The sequence below is a fragment of the Musca domestica genome, unplaced genomic scaffold, assembly GCF_030504385.1.
Source record: "Musca domestica strain aabys unplaced genomic scaffold, Musca_domestica.polishedcontigs.V.1.1 12, whole genome shotgun sequence".
Taxonomy (NCBI): domain Eukaryota; kingdom Metazoa; phylum Arthropoda; class Insecta; order Diptera; family Muscidae; genus Musca; species Musca domestica.
The window spans coordinates 8913804-8931151 of NW_026712155.1; the positions used below are offsets into that span (position 1 = coordinate 8913804).

General features: G+C 33.2%; 1 protein-coding gene across 2 annotated transcripts in view; it reads right to left on the reverse strand.

The window, feature by feature from the left end:
- Positions 1-17348, reverse strand: part of LOC101894093 (uncharacterized) — a 151529-nt gene that overhangs the window by 63860 nt on the left and 70321 nt on the right. The window lies entirely within an intron of this gene.

Below are 17348 nucleotides of genomic sequence, written 5' to 3' on the forward strand. Positions count from 1 at the left end.
CCTTATCCTTTCGCCAAATACCAAATATAGTACCATTCAGTACTATTCGTACAATTATAGTCCACATTTCCAAAAAGACCTCCATATCTCAATCCCAGATATCAACAGTGACCTCAGTATCATATTTCGGGAGTCCAGCTCTATCCCTTCTCCCAATATTAAATTTAGTACCATATAGTACTTTTCGTACATTATAGTACACATATCCTCGACCATCACCATGTCTCAATTCCAGTTACCATACCAACCAACAAATATCAAATTTTAAGATTTCAGCTTTCCTATTCTTTCACCGAATATCAAATTTAGTACCATTTGGTACTTTTCGTATAATTATAGTTCTCATTTTCAGAAGCAATCCCATACCTCAATTCCCGATACCAACAGAGACCTCAATATCAAATTTTGGGATTCCAGCTCTAACCCTTTTTGGGATTCCAGCTCTAACCCTTCCCCCAATATTAAATTTAGTACCAATTAGTACTTTTCGTACATTATAGTACACATTACCATATCTCAATTCTAGACATCAACAGTGACCTCAATATCAAATTTGAGGATTTCAGCCCTATTCCTTCATTCAATATCTATTTAAGTACCATTTAGTACATTTCGTACGAAAATATGACGTATTTCCAAAACCCCCGCCTAATCTCAAACACAGTTACCATCAGTAATCTAAATATCAAATTTCAGAATTTTATCTCGATCCCTTCAACCAATACCAAATTTAGTACCACTTAGTACTTTACGTACAATTATAGTATGCACTTCCAAAACCACCCCCCCCATATGTCCAGACTACCCATGATCAACGACGCTAACACCAAATTTCAGATTTCAAGCACTGTTTCTTTTCACCCAATACCAAAATTTACTAAATATGGTACAATTTGGTACTTTTCATACAATTACAGTACACATTTCCAAAGCCACCTCCATGTATCAGTTCCACACACCAACAGTAACCTCTATATCTATAGCTGTAATCTAAAGAGCGACCCTAATACCAAATTTCAGATTTCAAATACTATCTGTTTGTCCAATACCAAATATAGTACTATTTAGTACTTTTGGAGTCCTTGAAAGTACATATTTCCAAAACGGCCTTTGAATCATCTAAAATTGTACTAAATGATACTATTTTAGGTGTTTAGTACCATTTAGTACAATTTTAGAACTAAAACTCTTCTTGTGTTTTCAACTCTCAGACCAATTTTTCTTTTTTTTTAAGATGTAGGTCCCATATAGCCATACCTCTCAGATCCTCCTTCCCAATCAATATAGTCTGGAGGCAATCGTATTGGGTAGTTACAGTTAGTCCCTTTAACCAAATTTTTTATTTAATGGTATAGTCCTTAATATAGACATACCTTCCAAACGAATATCGGAAGATATTATTATATGGATCCATCACGAACTCCAAATACCGAATTCTAAACATTTGCCTCCAAAAATTTAACATAAATTATCAAAATACCAAATATTGTTAGGTATACTTATATGGAGAGCTATACGAAATTGTGGACCCAGGTATTTACTTATTTTTTTAAGAGAATCTAGTGCCTATTGTCACTACCAAATGAACATTGTTGGTAAAATAATCAAAATGCAGAATTTAGGTAGGAGGTACCATTATGTGGGGCTATAAGAAGGCGTTGATCTCCATATGTCATTATACCCTATACCACAAGGTGGTCAGGGTATTATGTCTTTGTGCATTTGTTTGTAACAGGCAAAAGGAAACGAGATAGACCCATAGTTCCTTTTGATGATCTGCATAGAATCACTTTCTGAGTTGATTTATGCATGTCAGTCCGTCTGTCCGTCCGTCCGTCCGTCTGTCCATGTATTCTCGTGAACAAAATGCAGGTCGCATTTATTATCCGATTGAGATGAAATTCTGCAAACAATATTTGTTTTGCCCAAGGACGAACCCTATTGAAATTGGAGATAATCGGTCAAAATTTAGATATAGCTCCCATATATATCTTCGTCCGATTTGCCTTTTATCGTGCACCAAACGTTTAATATCAGCCCGAATAGTATGGAATTTTGCACATACAACCAAATTAGGCCTGAAAATAAGTATGCCAAATTTTATCGAAATCGGTTCTTATATAGCTATAGCTCCCATATATATTGTTCATCCGATTTGTTATTTTTGTCCTCCGCAGCCGTAATATGCACTCTGTAACAACAATATTTGGGGAAATATATCAAATGCAGCTCAGAAATACCTTTGATAAATTTTATCGAGATCGGTTCAGATTTGGATATAGCTTCCATATATAACTTCGTCCGATTTACCATTTATTGTGCACCAAACGTCTAATATTTGTCCAAATGGGATGGAATTTGGCACTTACGACCGAATTCAGTCTAGAAGGTAGTATGCCAAATTTGGTGAAGATCGGTTCAGATATAGTTATAGCTCCCATATATATTGTTCATCCGATTTATTGTATTTGTTACCCACAGCCGTAATATGCACTCCGTAACAACGATATTCAGGGAAATATATCAAATACAGCTCAGAAATATCGTTGCCAAATTTTATCGAGATCGGTTCCGATTTGGATATAGCTTCCATATATATCTTTATCCGATTTCAAATTAATTGTGCACCAAATGACAATACAAGTTCGTATTTAAAAGATACAAATGCTTCGGCATATTCAGTCCTTTGAACTTTAAATTATAATTATAATCATGACGTGTATGACTGAATTCTCCCATAAAAACTTTTAATTGTTATACGGAGCTCTACTAAATTATCAAAGTGGTGTAGGGTATCATAAAGTCGGCCCCGCCCGACTTTAGGACTTTCTTTACTGATTTTTTGGTTGTAGAACTCATTACGAAGTTTAATTACGAAATTTGAAACAATTCCGGTCTATAATGTTTCTAGAATAATGAGAATTCCGAATAGTTGGAGGTATCGTTATGTGGGAGCTAAACGAAGCCATGGACCTGTATAGGCACTTTTCTTTCCACAAAGTTTTTTTTTTTTTTTTTTTGAAAAAAAAAATGAAATTCCTTTGAAACCCCTGTAAAATATCCCATTTAATTTCTCCTAAGGTCATCTGGTGCATGAGTTAATTTTAAGGTTTTATATAACACGAAAATACTCCTCCCCCCTTAGATTACTGCAAATCCAAATCCAAATCTCTTTGAAGTTTGTAAATCTCCAAGAAAAATGCAGTGACTTTCACTTGAACAAAATTAATTTTTAATTATTTTATATTTCTTTGAAAATATGAAAAGAAAACCCAAAGATAGCGACGCCTATAACAATTGGCCAATTTGGCCATAAAATCGCAGGTTTGTGTCTTAAGTCTTTTGTTTTTTTTGCTACACACAAACTGGCCCAACGAAATATATATCTTTTAACAAATGAATTCCTTTTATTTTCGGTTGAGATTACAAATATCATAAATTGTAATTTACTTACAAAATCCCCCTCTCTGCAACCCTCTTGTCCGCCTCTCTCTCTCTCTCTCTCTCTCTCTCTCTCTCTCTCATGGGTTTAGTCGTTTAGCAAATGATTAACCTGAGGTGTGAAAAACTTTTACTTTCTTCTATGATCCAAACAATAACCCCGGCACGCATTTCTTTTGGTTACCCCATTTTTGTTGTTGTTTTTCTCTCTTTTTTCCAAATAACAATAACAACAAACACCAAATAATAACATTAAGCAGAAAAGTGAAGATGCTGCGAAAATAAAAGACCGAAGAGGTAATTAAACTCTTTAGAAAAAGCAAACAAAGTTGGCCACAATTAAAACGTGGTACAAATGGAAAAGAAATAAAATGGAGAGGGGGGGGGGGGGGGAGAGAGGCAAGAGGAAGGAGAGCGAGACCGCCTAAAATGGAACAGAGTTTTAAATAAAAGCAAAAGTAATTAAGTTCGCAAAAAAACAAAAAAAAAAAAAAACACGACAAACAAACTTCAAAACCGACATAACGCTCATAAAAAAAAAAAACGCCAACGTCCAGGGGTTAACAAACCAAGCGTAAAAGTTAATATCAAACAATAAAGTGAATTTTTTTTCAAAACAATACAAACAACAACTACGAGAAGAAGAGGAAAAAATTATCAATGCATTGAAAACCTTACAACAACTCCATTGCCAAGCCAAGCAACACCGGCATCATGCTGAGAGTTGCCAAGCCATCAAACCCCCTCAACTTAAAATGAAAACAAGTTAAATAGCAGTAAGTTCGGCCGGGCCGAACTTTGAATACCCTCCACCATTTGGAACGATTTTGGGAATTTATAAAAAATAAAATCCTTAAAAAATTTAGTTAAAATCTTAAAAATGCCGAATATCGGGAGGTACCGTTATATGGGGGCTATACGAAGACGTGGACCTGCACAGACAATTTTCTGTCACAGGCTGTAGTATCCACTACGAACTTCAAATACAAAATTTGAAACATTTCCGGTGAATAATGTCGCCAAAATCATCAAAATACCGAATATCCGAAGGTACCGTTATATTGGGCTTTACTAAGACGTGGACCTGCACAGGCAATTTTCTGTCACAGGCTGTAGTATCCATTTCGAACTTCAAATACCAAATTTGAAATAATTCCGGTGAATAATGTCGCTAAAATCATCAAAATACCGAATATTGGGAGGTACTATTATATGGGGGGTATACGTAGACTTGGACCTCCACAGACAATTTTCTGCCACAGGCTGTAGTATCCATTACGAACTTCAAATACAAAATTTGAAACAATTCCGGTAAATAATGTCTATTAATTCATCAAAATACCGAATATCGGGGGTACCGTTATATGGGGGCTATATGAAGACTTGGACCTGCACAGATAATTTTCTGTCACAGGCTGTAGTATCCATTTCGTAATTCAAATACCAAATTTGAAGCCATTCCGGTGAATAATGTCGCTAAAATCTTTAAAATACCGAATATCGGGGGGTACCCTTATATGGAGGCTGTACGAAGACGTGGACCTGCACAGACAATATTCTTCCACAGGCTGTAGTATCCATTACGAACTTCAAATACGACATATTAAACAATTTCGGTGAGTATTGTACCTAAAATCGTCAAAATACCGAATATTGGGAGGTACAGTTATATGGGGGGTATATGAAGACTTGGACCTGCACACACAATTTTCTGTCGCAGGCTGTAGCATCCATTACGAACTTCAAATACGACATATTAAACAATTTCGGTGAGTATTGTACCTAAAATCGTCAAAATACCGAATATTGGGAGGTACTGTTATATGGGGGCTATACGAAGACGTGGACCTGCACAGATAATTTTCTGTCATAGGCTGTAATATCTATTACGAACTTCAAGTACAAAATTTGAAACAATTCCGGTGAATAATGTCGCTAAAATCATCAAAATACCGAATATCGGGGGGTACCGTTATATGGGGGCTATACGAAGACCTGGACCTGTATAGGTAATTTTCTGCCACAGGCTGTAGTATCCATTACGAACTTCAAATACAAAAATTTAAACAATTCCGGTGAATAATGTCGCTAAAAGCATCAAAATACCGAATATCGGGGAGGTACTGTTATGTGGGAACTTTATGAAGACTTGGACCTGCACAGACAATTTTCTGTCAGAGGCTGTAGTATCCATTACGAACTTCAAATGCGAAATTTGGAACAATTCCGGTGAATATTGTCGCTAAAATCATCATAATACCGAATATCGGGAGGTACCCTTATATCGGGGCTATATGAAAACGTGGACCTACATGGTCCATTTTCAATACCAAAAGTCCTGCAGACATAACATACATTTGAGTAAAATTTTATTAATCTACTTCAATTAGTTTGGAATCTAGAGTGATTTCCACAGACGGACAAAGGGACGGGTATTGCTAAATCGACTTAGAATTTTACACTGATCAAAAATATATATACTTTGTGGGCTCAAAATGTATATTTCGAGGTGTTACAAACGGAATGACAAACTAAATATACCCTCCATACTATGGTGGAGGGTATAAAAAAGATATGTGTATTGAAAATGAAAACAGTTTCATAAAATCGGATTTTATTCGAAATTGAACGTTTGATGCCATTGTTGTCTTAAACTGTCCGTCCCTCTGCCCATCCATCACACCGGCATAAATTAGTAATGGAAATTGTAACGAAGAAGAAAACAAAAAAAAAACCAGATAAATATATTTTAAAGTCTTGTTATGCTTGGCAGGGAAAACAATGCCGCTTCATCTTTGTGGCTTTCATCTACTTAGCCAGCTATTAACGGACAATGAAAAAAAAAAATTAACTGTTTATATGTTTCAAATATTGATGTATGTTTGGCCACTGCTGCTCTATACCACCCCCTTCCTTCCAAAATGCTTCAGTTTTATTTATTATGACAGCCAATGTTACAGTTCGGTGGATGACTTGACTTGCCGACTTTGCTTCATTGAAATCCCCCATTCATTGCTGCTGCAATGCATAATCGAAAAAGCAAAGAAAAATAAAAAATAGGAGGTGGAAAAGTAGGAGGGTCTTTAAAATTCAATTTAATTTTGAAAACGTGTGTTACATTCAAATGTTCGTTCAACATATGTACATAAAACTATTGGGAAAGGTTAAAAACGAAAACTATTTTAGATATATAACAGTCATACAATATTTAAATGGAGGAAATTTAAAGAAAATTTATCGATAAATCGGTTGAAGAATGTGTGATGATAAACCGTTTTTACAATGAAAATGTGGATTGAATGAAAATTTTAATTTTATTATTGCAAAAATGGCCGATAGCAATTTCTGTATCGATAACAACTTTCCTATAACGAAAAGCTGTCACTTTTCTATTGAGAAAAGTTTTCTATGACAACGTTCAAATTCAGAAAAGTTTTCGATAACAACTTTCTAATTGAAAAAAGTGGTCGATAACATCATTTATTATAGAAAAAATTTTCGATAACAATTTTATAATTGACACACATAATGAATAGTTGTCGATAACAACTTGTTACTTCGGAAAAGTTTTCGATAACAATTTCTTGATTGAGAAAAGGGTTCGATAACAACTTCTTGATAGAGAAAAGTGTTCGATAATAAATTTCTAATTCTGAAAAGTGACCGATAACTGATTTTCTGTAAAACAAAAAAAATTTTTAAAGGATAATCTGTCAAAATGAATTTAATATAATGAAAATTTGTCGATAATAACTTTATAAATGAGAAAAGTTTCCGATAATAACTTTCTAACTGCAAAAAGTTTGCAATAACAACATTCGGATTAAAAAAAGTTGTCGATAAAAATTTTTTATACCCAAAGTTATGTTCTATAATAAAGGGTTTTTGGTAATAACTTTTCTGTAAAGAAAAGTTATCGATAACCAGTTTTATTTAAGAAAAAATTGTCGATAACAACTTTATAATTCAGATAAGTTTTCAATAAAAACCTTCAAAATAAGAAAAGAGATCGATAACATTTTTCTAATTCAAAAAAGAAGCCTATTAAAGTTTCAGCCATAATAAAAAGTTGTCGATAACAATTTATTAATTCAGAAAATATTCGATAAAAGCCTTCTGTATGAGTCAAGTTTTCGATAACATTAGAAATTAATTGAGAAAGGTTTTCGATAACCACTTCCTGATTAAGAAAACTGGTCGGTAATAACTTTCTTATTCTGAAAAGTAATCGATAACAGATTTTTAAAAACCGGAAGTTTTTGAAAAACTGTCGACGATAATATTAATATAATGAAAAGTTTTCGATAACTACTATCTAATTAAGAAAAATTTCCAAAAACAACTTTTTAAATGAGAAAAATTTTCGATAACAACTTTCTGATTGCGAAAAGTGGTCGATTACAGATTGTCTAAAGGCCAAAGTTATCGATAACAATGTTTTTTGGAAACATTAAAAATTGAAGCATTCCAAATGTGAACAAATTTTCGATAACAGCACTTCTTTAACGCAAAGTTCTTGATAACAAATGTTCCACAGAGAAATGATGTCGATAACGGTGTTTTATGGAGAAGAAATATCGATAAACATTTTATTATTAAGAAAAGTTGTCGGTAATAACAATTTCATAGAGAAAATAGCATATATACCATAAAACAAAATTATCGATAATTACTTTTCTGCAGAGAAAGTTCATTCATAACAACATTTCTGTAGTATCAATTTGTCGATAACAACATTTTTACACCGCCAAATTGTTGATAACAAATTTTCCATAGACAAACATGTCGATAACAACTTTTTTAACCGGAAAATATCGATAAAAGGATTTTATGAAGGAATGTTGCCGATAATAACTGTTTCAATAGCAGCTATTCCTTACAGCGAAATTGTCGATATTAACTTTTATATCGATTTATCGATAACAACACTTCTACAGCAGGAAGTTGTTGATGGCAGAGGAAAGACTTTTATGGCAGCTATGATTTGAAAAATGTTATCGATAACAACATTTCCATAGAGCAAAAGTAAAGATAATAACTTTTCGATTGAGATCAAAACTTTTCCTTTGAGTAATATTTTCTATTACTATTTTTCAATACGGCAAGTTGTCGATAGCAACATTTCATAGTTGTCGATAACAAATTTTCCGGAATGAAATTTATTAAAAAAAAAACTAAGTATTTTATAATAATGATTCCCTAGAGAATAGCTCTCGATAACAACTTTTCTATGAGGAAAAGTTGCCGAAATTTAATTTTCTGGAAATAATTGTATTCCTATTTTAAATTTTAGTTACCGACAACTACATTTATAAGGACAAAAATAATCGATAACCATGTATTTTAAGAGAAAAATTGTTGATAATAAAACTCTAATAAAACTAATCGATAACAATTTTCCTTTGTTAAAAAATTTTCTGTAACAACTTTACTTTGAAAAAAAAAGTATTTTAAATTTATATAACGAAAAATCTCCAATAATAAGTTTTCTATGGAAAAAATTTTTCGATGATAACTCTCCTCAAACAAATGATAAATATTCGTTGGCGATTATCTCTGCTCTACATCTTTTCCATGGCGTATCGCGACATAAGTAAAACTTGACATAATTGAAATGAAATTGACTGTGGTTTTCTTTCGGGAATTATTATCGACAAATAAAACGCGCCTATTAACGTACCCAATACGTAATTTCACGCTATGTTTATGAACGGTGAAAATATATGTCAACATGCGTTTTTACACTCAGTGACACATGTCAAATCGAAGCAAAAAAGACAAGTGTTATGGCCACATGTCAATTTTCTTTTAGTTAGCCTGTTATTACATCAATGATAATGGGAGGGGACAGGGAGAGATGCCTCTTTAATGTCTTTTGATTACTTAAGATGTTAAATGCTTACGCAGTGACGTTTAAAGATGCCGCAGATGCCGCCAATGATGACAACGAAGGAAATTTCTCCGCAGAAGACCACAAATATTTATTCATGTCTGTGCACAGCTTTAAGACCTGTGCAGAATTATGCAATCATGACTGGAGTCTTATTTTTATTTTGTTTTGTTTTTGTCAGACATACGCTAGATGACATGAACAAACAATTAAACAATAGCCGCATTTTTGCGCTTACCTTTCATTTCTGCTGTGGCTCGTTTTTTTTTTGCATAAACGCTTCCTACTATGTCGAATTCCTAAACATATCGGAGAGGTACCCAATTGAAAAGCAAAACCCAAAACGTGACAGTCTGCAATGATGCAGCGTAAAATGAGAGGGGATAAAGGAGAAGGGGAAACACACACCAAACATCAAAGATGACCAGCCCCAACAACAGATTCCCAAGTCATCTTTGGTGTTGTGTTTGAGTTGCGGTAATTGCAAATTTGAGACACACAAAAAATTATCCATAAATTATTTATAAACAAAATAGGTGACCGGCCACCAACCACATTGTAAATAATTTAATTGAAGACAAATCGATGTTTCTTTTGTGAAAAGAAATTTGAAAAAAAAAATCTCTTCAACTGCTGAGTATTGTAAACAGTTATTGTCAATAATCAATATGTGTTGTTAAATGACTTCCTGCATTTGAAATTATCTATTTGTTGTTGCTGTTGTCTTTTTTTTTCATTGAGGCCCATGGTATGGCATGAATAGCCTCGGGGTAAACAGGTAATGTCTTGAAAATTTATGTGAGAAAGTATAGCCTTAAGGAAGTCTTAAAAAGGAATATAAGTGTTGGTGCTGATAAGCAAAAGTCATGTGAGGCATATGGTTTTAAGGGGGTAATTTCTTAATGAGCAGCAATGAGAAAAAAGAGGGGAGGTTTGAGGAAAACATATCAAAAATTTGTTGACAAAGAGTTATCGATAAGAAATATTGAGAATAGTTGTCGATAACAACTATTCTATGGAGAATAGTTGTCGATAACAACTATTCTATGGAGAATAGTTGTTATCGACAACTATTCTCCATAGAATAGTTGTTATCGACAACTATTCTGCATAGAATAGTTGTTATCGACAACTATTCTCCATAGAATAGTTGTTATCGACAACTATTCTCCATAGAATAGTTGTTACCGACAACTATTCTCCATAGAATAGTTGTTATCGACAACTATTCTCCATAGAATAGTTGTTATCGACAACTATTCTCCATAGAATAGTTGTTATCGACAACTATTCTCCATAGAAAAGTTGTTATCGACAACTATTCTCCATAGAATAGTTGTTATCGACAACTATTCTCCATAGAATAGTTGTTATCGACAACTATTCTCCATAGAATAGTTGTTATCGACAACTATTCTCCATAGAATAGTTGTTATCGACAACTATTCTCCATAGAATAGTTGTTATCGACAACTATTCTCCATAGAATAGTTGTTATCGACAACTATTCTCCATAGAATAGTTGTTATCGACAACTATTCTGCATAGAATAGTTGTTATCGACAACTATTCTCCATAGAATAGTTGTTATCGACAACTATTATCCATAGAATAGTTGTTATCGACAACTATTCTCCATGGAATAGTTGTTATCGACAACTATTCTCCATAGAATAGTTGTTATCGACAACTATTCTCCATAGAATAGTTGTTATCGACAACTATTCTCCATAGAATAGTTGTTATCGACAACTATTCTCCAAAGAATAGTTGTTATCGACAACTATTCTCCATAGAATAGTTGTTATCGACAACTATTCTTCATAGAATTGTTGTTATCGACAAATATTCTCCATAGAATAGTTGTTATCGACAACTATTCTCCATAGAATTGTTGTTATCGACAACTATTCTCCATAGAATTGTTGTTATCGACAACCAATCTCCATAGAATAGTTGTTATCGACAACCAATCTCCATAGAATAGTTGTTATCGACAATTATTCTCCGTAGAATAGTTGTTATCGACAACTATTCTCCATAGAATAGTTGTTATCGACAACTATTCTCCATAGAATAGTTGTTATCGACAACTATTCTCCATAGAATAGTTGTTATCGACAACTATTCTCCATAGAATAGTTGTTATCGACAACTATTCTCCATAGAATAGTTGTTGTCGACAACTATTCTCCATAGAATTGTTGTTATCGACTACTATTCTCCATAGAATTGTTGTTATCGACAACTATTCTCCATAGAATTGTTGTTATCGACAACCAATCTCCATAGAATAGTTGTTATCGACAACCAATCTCCATAGAAAAGTTGTTATCGACAATTATTCTCCGTAGAATAGTAGCTATCGACAACTATTCTCCATGGCATAGTTGTTATCGACAACTATTCTCCATGGCATAGTTGTTATCGACAACTATTCTCCATCGAATAGCAGAGTAAAGTTATCGATAAAAAATAAACAAAATTATCGAGGATACGTTTTCTTAGGGGGAGAAATTATCGGCGGACTACCATTTGTTTTTTTCTCAGAGAATTTTTACAGAAAATCTCTCCATTGAGAGAATGCCCTCTCATCAATATTTCTTCCTTAAGTCTTTCGTTTTGTTTGAATGCGCATTAATTATTTGGTCATCAATTTTTGTTTTGTTGCATCAAATGACAAGTTAAAAACTTCCTGATTTGCATAAAATCTAAAAATTTATGTTTTTATGATCCTAGATTGCACTCCAATTAGAGTTACGGCCAGAGCATTGCTCACGTTTTACGTAACTGTAAAAAGACGCTCATTATTAGAAGCGTTTTTATTGCTGACATGTCTTGTCAAGCGTTTCGATTTTCAGAAACAAGATCGTCCTCCTCTTCGGAAACCAACTCGAACAAAAACCTCCAACAAATCCCATGTTCAATTGCTTTACAAGGAGGGTATGAAACCGCCACAGCACAGCACAATATCGAACATTTATCGATAGCTGCAGGCTAAAAAATGAAAGTGAAATTTGTGTGTATTTTAAGATCGGAGAGTCATATAGATTATGGCTATGGCCAGTTGATGTTTATGGACGGACGGACGGACAGACAGGTAGGGGGATAATAAGCAACAAAATATTGACATCATTATAGTTGGTGAGTCGGATCGCCTGAGTGAGTGAGTGAGTTTTGCCTATAATCATAAACTACAACAACAACAACGGCCGTAATAATAACAATTGGTAAACAGTTCGAAAAACTACAACCAAAACAAAGCCAAACTTTTGTCTAGTCCATTAAACGCCAACATGACTATCCCCCTCATCCAACCAAAAAAAAAACAAAACGTTTCATTGGAAATTTGTGTGGATGCCTTGTCTGGTCTTGTAACGAGACTTTGGTAATGAGGTTCACTCATTGTTGTCTTTGTTGTTGTCGTCGTCGTTTTTGTTGATGTTAGGCCACTTTGTGAAGTGATTTCTGAAGAGTGATTGAAAACCTCTTGTAAGTAAAGTGGATTTGCCTATCGTCCCCCCCCGCGCTCACCTTCTTTTCGTTGCTGGGGGGATGGGATACTTTGAGAGTTTGCCGCCACTAAAAAGCAGAATTGATTGTGGGAGATGTGTGATATAAGAGTTTACATCATAATTTTGTGTTGTTGTTGTTATTTTCTTCTTCTTCTTCTTCCTCATCTTCTGGTACTGAAAGCTGCCAGAAATTACTTGAAAGTAAAAGTTGGCTTAATGAGACTCATGTCGAAAGGGATCTGAACAAATCTGAGAAATTGTCGAAAATATGAAATGTTTTTTTTAAATTTTGCGTGGGATGTTTTTGTTGGGAACTGGACGTTCATTCGATAAGAAAAAGTGAAATCAAATCTGGGGATTAGGTGAATGAACTCGAAGCGAAAATAAACAAAAAATGCGTAAATTTGATTCCGTCAATTGTTATGAAGAGAAAAAAACTGTTAATAACAACTTATCTGTAAAGAAAAGTGTTATCGATAATTGTTTTCCATAGCAGAGTTGTTGTCGATAACTTTTCTCTATAGAAAACCTATTATAAATACTATTTCTCTTTAGAAATGTAGAAATCGATAAATTTCCTTTATACGGTTTTTTTGTCGATATCCTTTGTTATCGACAACTTTCATATCGACAACTTTAATCATCGAAGCTTTTCCTTATGGAAAAGTCATCATTGATCATATTTCTTTACACAAAAGTTGTTATCGATAACTTTTCTTTATAGAAAAGTTATTACTAATATCTCTTCATTATAGAAAATTTACCATCGATAACTTTTCCATATAAATATAGAAAAGTGATTATCGATAACTTTACTCGTAGAAAAGTTACTGTAGAAAACTTCTCGTTGTAGAAAAATTATTATCGATAGCTTTTTTATAGAAAAGTTATTATCGATAACTCTTCTTTTTAGAAAAGTCATGATCGATAGCTTTTCTTTAAAGAAAATTTATTATCGATAGCATTTCTTTATAGAAAAGTTATTATCGATAACTTTTCACAATAATAAATTTGTTATCGATGTATTTTCTCTTAAACAAGTTATTGATGATTTTATATCTCTAAAGAAAAGTAATTGTCGATAACTTTTTTTAAAAAGGTATAATCCATAACTTTTATTTATAGAAAAGTTGTTATCGATAACTTTTTTCCTTATAAAAATTGTCATCGGCTTATTTTAAGAAAAGTTATTATCGATAGCTTTTCTCTTTAGAAAACTTATTATCGATAACTTTTTCTCTTTAGGAAAGTTATTACCGATAACTCTTCTCTTTAGAAAAGTTATTATCGATAACTTTTCTGTAAAGAATAGTTATTATCGACAACTTTTCTGTAAAGAATAGTTATTATCGACAACTTTTCTTTACAGTAAAGTTATTATCGATAACTTTTCTCTATAGATAAATTATTACCGATAACTTGTCTCTATAGAAAAGTTATTATCGATAACTTTTCTCCATAGAAAAGTTATAATCGATAATTTTTCTCCATAGAGAAGTCATTGTCGACAACTTTTCTCTATAGCAAAGCTATTATCGATAACTTTTCTCTATAGAAAAGTTATTATCGATAACTTTTCTCTATAGAAAAGTTATTATCGATAATTGTACTTTATAGAAAAGTTATTATCGATAACTTTTCTCTATAGAAAAGTTATTATCGATAACTTTTCTCTATAGAAAAGTTATTACCGATAACTCTTCTCTATAGAAAAGTTATTATCGATAACATTTCTCTATAGAAAAGTTATTATCGATAACTTTTCTCTATAGAAAAGTTATTACCGATAACTCTTCTCTATAGAAAAGTTATTATCGATAACATTTCTCTATAGAAAAGTTATTATCGATAACTTTTCTCTATAGAAAAGTTATTATCGATAAATTTTGCCTGACGATTTTGCAACAACAAAATAAGTTTTCTCTATAGAAAAGTTATTATCGATAACTTTTCTCTATAGAAAAGTTATTATCGATAACGTTACTCTGTAGAAAAGTTATTATCGATAACTTATCTCTGTAGAAAAGTTATTATCGATAACTTTTCTCTATAGAAAAGTGATAATCGAGTACTTTTCTCCATAGAGGAGTCATTATCGACAAATTTTCTTTAAAGAAAATTTATTATCGATAATTTTTCTCTATAGAAAAGTTATTATCGATAACTTTTCTCTATAGAAAAGTTATTATCGATAACTTTTCTCTATAGAAAAGTTATTATCTATAACTTTTCTCTATAGAAAAATTATTATCGATAACTTTTCTCTATAGAAAAGTTATTATCGATAACTTTTTTCTATAGAAACGTTATTACCGATAACTTTTCTCTATAGAAAATTTATTATCGATAAGTTTTTTTCTGTAGGAAAGTTATTATCGATAACTACTTTTTATAGAAAAGTCATTGTCGGTTTCTTTTCTTTGTACGTTGGCAGAAAATATGATATCGACAACTTTTTACAGTTATTGGTAATTTCCTTCAATTTAACGGTTTTAAAGTAATGTCTGGTATTTGCTTCACTTAAATGCTGGTATTATTCCACACATACACTTGTTTTCCCAGAAGAAAAGGGAAATGGATTATCTAACAAATTACAACAGCACAACATACGTTCACATCCATACTTACAAAAGTTTAAAGTTCACACTTCATTGCTCTGGGCCGCAATTACCATTGCAATTTTTGTTGTTGTAACACTGAGGCGATTGTAGAGCACATAAATGAATGTTCGCTGGTGTTATACATACCTGAAAATATAAGAAAACGAAATGAGCGTTAGTTAACAACACCAACCATGGCTAAGTGTTAATTTAAAGTGTTGGCAGAAAAAAAGACAGAAAAAAATAAAACAATTATAATTAAAACTAAAAGCAAAAAGATCAAGGCAAAAGTCATCATCTTCATAGCCAAAGAATTGCCTGGCCAATCATCAAACACCGCATCATCCACCTTATCGCCATAACCATGGCTAATGTAATCATGTGTGAGCTATGGAGCGATAAGCCCCCCCCCAACTAACTAGGCAGCATGCGGATGATTCATTAAAACAAGAAGCCTTAACCAAAGCGATAACCAACGAATGAACGGCACCTTTCCCTTCAACCAGCCGCCGTTGTCAGATGCAGGTCAGTCAATAACCCCCTGACATCGAAAATTTATTAACAACGCGTGCATTGACCCACACTCTGGTCTATGAGAGAAAGAGACAGATAGAGCACATACGGGAAGTGACCTTGTAACGGCTTTGAGTCAATCGAATAAAAATTTAGATCTGCTCCATTAGAGGTAAAGTGTTGTGTACCTTGTAGTGGATCGCTCCTCCGACCGAACATGCTAAGTTGCCATGAAATTGGCCTTTCTAAGCACCGATTTGGTAAGAGGTGTTTTGTTTGCCAAAAACATTAACTGTATCCATTGGTGGCGGTGTTAGGTCGGCGGTGGTCTTCTAGTCATGTTATGTTCGTGACAAGCGTTTTGTTCGAAACAATCAAATGAAACGCTACCCTATAAAGACTCAGCGGGACAAGTGGCAGCAAACCAAACACAGCCAATTAGTAAAACTTCTCATGCAGGCCGAGATTCGCACATGCTAAAGACTAAATCGGTTGCTCGCTTTGAAAGGGAGGGAGAAGGGTGGTGGAGTTAAGGTAAGGGGACAACACCCACATAACATGGGATTTTGTTGTTGTGTCAACGACACAAAATCAAATAATAAATTTTAAGTTTTTTTTTTTTAAAGCGTCATGGAGACTTGTTAACAATTGTTCGAAATGCGATCGGAACTTCTGGGTGAAATATAAATAAGTTAAAAAAATTGTTATCGCCAACCTTTTTGTTGTAGAAAATGTTTCATCGATAATTGCTATGGAACATTTGTTTGATAGCAATGTTTTTATCGATGGCTTTTCGATATATAAATTATGTTATCGATTAATGGCTTAAGACATGTTTTATTGAAATATTTTCTTCACAAAAAATGAGTTATAGGACTCTAGCAAGTGCCCCCTTCTTCCACCTTCCAATTTTTTAAAGGAGTTCTTGTTAGGTATTTTTCGAACTCAAAATTCACAATTTGTTCAGTTTGACAACAATTTTTAATCAAAACCTCATAAATTTTACTAAGTGTTCAGATTTTCAAGGAAATATTATTCAAGCTTTTCCTTTTAGTACTTTTCGGAAAATTATAGTACGCATTTCAAAAACCATCACCAGATCTCTATCCAAATACCAACAGAGACCTTAATATCTGATTTCGGGATAGCAGCTCTACTCAATACCACTTAGTACTTTTCGTACAAATGTAGGACGCATTGCCAAAACCACCTCCATATCTTAAGACCACAGATACCAAGAGTGACATCTATATCAAATTCCATGGTTTTAACTCTACACCTTCATCCAATACCAAATTTGGTACCACTTAGTACCTTCGAACAATTACAGTACACATTTCCAAAACTTGCCCTTCTCGCAACCACAGACACCAATAATGACATTCATAT